This window comes from Papaver somniferum, chromosome 2 (assembly GCF_003573695.1).
Source record: "Papaver somniferum cultivar HN1 chromosome 2, ASM357369v1, whole genome shotgun sequence".
Taxonomy (NCBI): Eukaryota; Viridiplantae; Streptophyta; class Magnoliopsida; order Ranunculales; family Papaveraceae; genus Papaver; species Papaver somniferum.
In genome coordinates, this window is record NC_039359.1 from 206,123,347 (window position 1) to 206,126,878 (window position 3,532).

Sequence of the window (3,532 nt, forward strand, 5' to 3'; positions counted from 1 at the left end):
TCAAAAAGGTTTGGTAATGGAATAATGCATAGAAATGAGAAATATTGAAAACCTATTTATAGGATGATCGAAGCTTCGAATTAAGTTAAAATCAATTCTTTTACCCTTTATTTTTATGTTGCCAGATAATGGAAGCCAAATAAACTCAACATCAACCCTAACATCACCTATATGAAAAGGCTTCGTTGACTTCCGCAAGAACGTGCATTTTCTCCCAATATCATAATAATTTAGCTTTATATATTTTAATTTAGTTTATCATATCTGTCGCAGTTGATGGCTTCACGAAGTATCAGAACCATTATGCCAATCCATAATCATTAATTTCTAAAGCAAAATGTGATCGAAATTCAATTACTAATTGAACTGTACGTCTTGAAGCTTTTGGTTCAGTTTAATTTGAATGAGTTAACCAAACTTGAGAAATGTATCATTCATAGATCATGGGTGCCATTGCCTTCAGTCCATATGACTTTTCCTCTTTTCGACCAGCGGATGCTCAGTTGGAAACCGTATATACACATACCTGAGTTCCTTTTCCCCCCCACCCTGAAGATATGCTGCATCGTCGTGCCTGCACCGCGTCTATTCGTTGTCTTTGTGCTTCCCATGTCATATGAATTTGTTTGGCACGTCGTAAGGATGGTGCTTACTCCATTCACTGTAAATATGTTTGTTTTATACCATATGCCTTTTTCAATCAATATATCTTCTTGTACATTCAAATTCAATTATATAAGGTGTTTGCTATTTTAAACTAGAAGAACATATCGCAATATATGTAAATATTCAGATAGCTAAAGGACACCAAATTAAATTTAGGTAACACCAACCGTAACTAAGTATAATATATGTGCGCACCTAACATGCTCAGTTACGTGCCAGCCTTATTGAGTTCGTTAGAGCATCTCCAATCTTAAGGGTGGAGGAAATCCTACGTGGAGGTGTTATTTATACCATTTTGTTGTGGGTCATTCACATGTGGCCAAAATTAGACTTTTCATCTCCAATGCCAAGGTATAGCTACCTAGAATTTTCTTACGTGTTAAACAATATCTCCTCGAATACAGTTCTGGGTTAGATAACTGGAGGGAACTTTTCCCTCCATAAAACAAAAGCTTTAACTTAGTCCAATGTAAAAAAATTGATACAAAATCTACAGTCGCTACCTATTCATATTCCTCACTTCACCCCTAAAGTAATCACGAATAATAAGACTGTGATGTCGACTCCTATCGCGAACAATTGTGCGTCTACCAAAAGTAGATCCACCATGAAGTCGCTTGTTATCCATTATCGCCGTTGTAAAAAGGATATGAGTAATTATTTCAACAGAACTCTGCGAAGATTGTAACTCATCTTCGACCATCTCATCCATGTCTAACAATCGTTTGGTGTAAGTGGACGAATCTTTGCTATCACAATCAGACATTTGCTATCATCGGAGTCCCAGACGGAGTTGTCGGAGTCGGACAGTGAACATGACCGAGCCATAAATTAAAGTGCACCTGTTAACAAAAAAAATATTGAGTCCAATATGTCGATGTGAAGACAATGTAAAATTTTTAGACCCATAGCAAGAAAAAAGCTAATTCTTAATCACTGTCTAGCCTACCAAACTGTGAAATCTTGGACACAAATTTGATTAATAATTTTGTTCCGTAATTGGTTGCATATTATACTTCTTTGATGACACTTAATCAAAAAAGGAAATTCATCAGTGGAAATGTAAAAACAAAAAGAAGAAACTGGTGAAATCCAAGACGGGATTATTAGTTCTCGTCTAACTTATATATATTGTGGAGCTAGATCAACTCAGACAAAACATACACTCCTGATTTCTTTTTGTTTCTTTTTTTTCTAACTTGTCGACTGAAAACAAAATGCAATAATAATCATAACAAAAGCTACATAAAAACATACAAAAGGGGACCAAAATCACCATACCAGAAGTAGGTGTACAGTATGGTAGTGATGAATGGAGATGTGTTAATTGGTTCTTTAGATCATTTTAATTGAGTGAGAGGTGGTCGTGGTATTAGTTGATCAGATTACCCTTAGCAAACACAAAAACCAGATAGGCAATTACAATATTATGAGAACCCATTTCTATAAAACCTTATATTAACACTTAATACTTGTTAAAACCTCTTTAAAATCCTAAACTACAATCAATTTCAAGGCACTTCTTTGATGCATTTTATCAAACAGTGATTGAGCATTGTATACAAAATGTTGAGTGTTTCAAATTATATCAAACAAACTATAAGCTAGAATGAATATCCATCAATTCTGAGATTTCATGAACCGTTATCATTGTATGACAATCTTTGCAGACAACTATACATGGAAATGTGTAGAGTAATTGAAGGTTTTAGTTTCCAGAAAAAAAAAGAAAAAAAAAAAAGAAAAGAAAAGGAAAATACACAGACAAAAACTTACTCACAAGTGGTAGTTTGAAAGATGAAGCTTTGAAATGATGTAGAAGTGACGAAGAACCAGATCGCTTCTGAATTTCTTTTAAGTTAAATGAACACGATGGAGTACATGTTCAAGGTAGCCATTAGATTAAACAACGAAGTTAACAAACTAATCAAGCATGGAAAAGAATGAATATAGAAAAACATGATCAAGATTTTACCTTACCTAAAAGCTTCAATCGTTAACAGTGAAAAAACGGATTTTGATAGGAAGGGAAGAAGTTATGGGGCTTTGAGATTATCACCGAGTATTTTTCAATTACGGAAAAAACAATTTTTGGAATAAAAAATGACTATGTGTTATTGGACCCGGGGTCATATAGGAGGTGAAGATATGACTTTCTGGTTCACCTTTGCTTGTGAGATGGCAGTCATGTCATTGTCATTTATTGACCTCCATCTAGCATTGGAGATAAGTTTTTAGTTAAAAAGGTGATAAATCGTATGTGTCTTATGTTTTTATTACCCCCACCCCTAACATTGGAAATGCTAAGAGTCGTCGAACAGACATCTCAGCTCTTTGATCAATTACGGTTGAGCAAATACCCAAATTTACGGATTTTACTAAACCTAATTCACATTTTGGCAGGTAGACACCGGATTCGTCTCTAGGCATATTGGATGCGGGTGGGATTTTAAAACCCGCAGTTCTCCAAGATTGGACGCGAGTGAAACATCACCCAGCCGTTGGACACCCGACCATAAAAATAACATTGTATAATATATATACACGAAGGTTCTTATGAAAATAGGAAGATGATCCTACTAAGATGCATTGTAAGCCCTCTCAGATATTCGAGAAGTATCATCTTTGGATTAACTTTGATATTTGTATAATAAGATGCATTGATGAGAGACATTCGTACAATAAATATTTTAATTTTGGTTGTTGGAAAAACGTTACCTTATTCTTTTTATGTTGCATTAACTTTGATATTTGTAATTTAAGTTTTAAAACAAGCTATATTACTCTTCCTAAACGTTTACCTTTTCGCTGATTTTGATTTAAATCAAGAATTTCACCCGCACCCAGTTTGCTCATCGATTCACGC

At 34.6% G+C, this 3,532-nt stretch overlaps 1 long non-coding RNA gene across 2 annotated transcripts; it reads right to left on the reverse strand.

Moving 5' to 3' along the window:
- Window positions 1–1,011: 1,011 nt before the first annotated feature.
- Window positions 1,012–2,752, reverse strand: LOC113354435. Of its 2 annotated transcripts, none has more exons than XR_003361875.1 (3): window positions 2,647–2,752; window positions 2,443–2,517; window positions 1,012–1,508 (listed from the first exon to the last, which is right to left on the reverse strand). It is a non-coding gene; the product is annotated as an uncharacterized LOC113354435 (long non-coding RNA). The 2 variants fall into 2 exon arrangements; XR_003361874.1 differs by having other exon boundaries at window positions 2,642–2,737.
- Window positions 2,753–3,532: the final 780 nt, after the last annotated feature.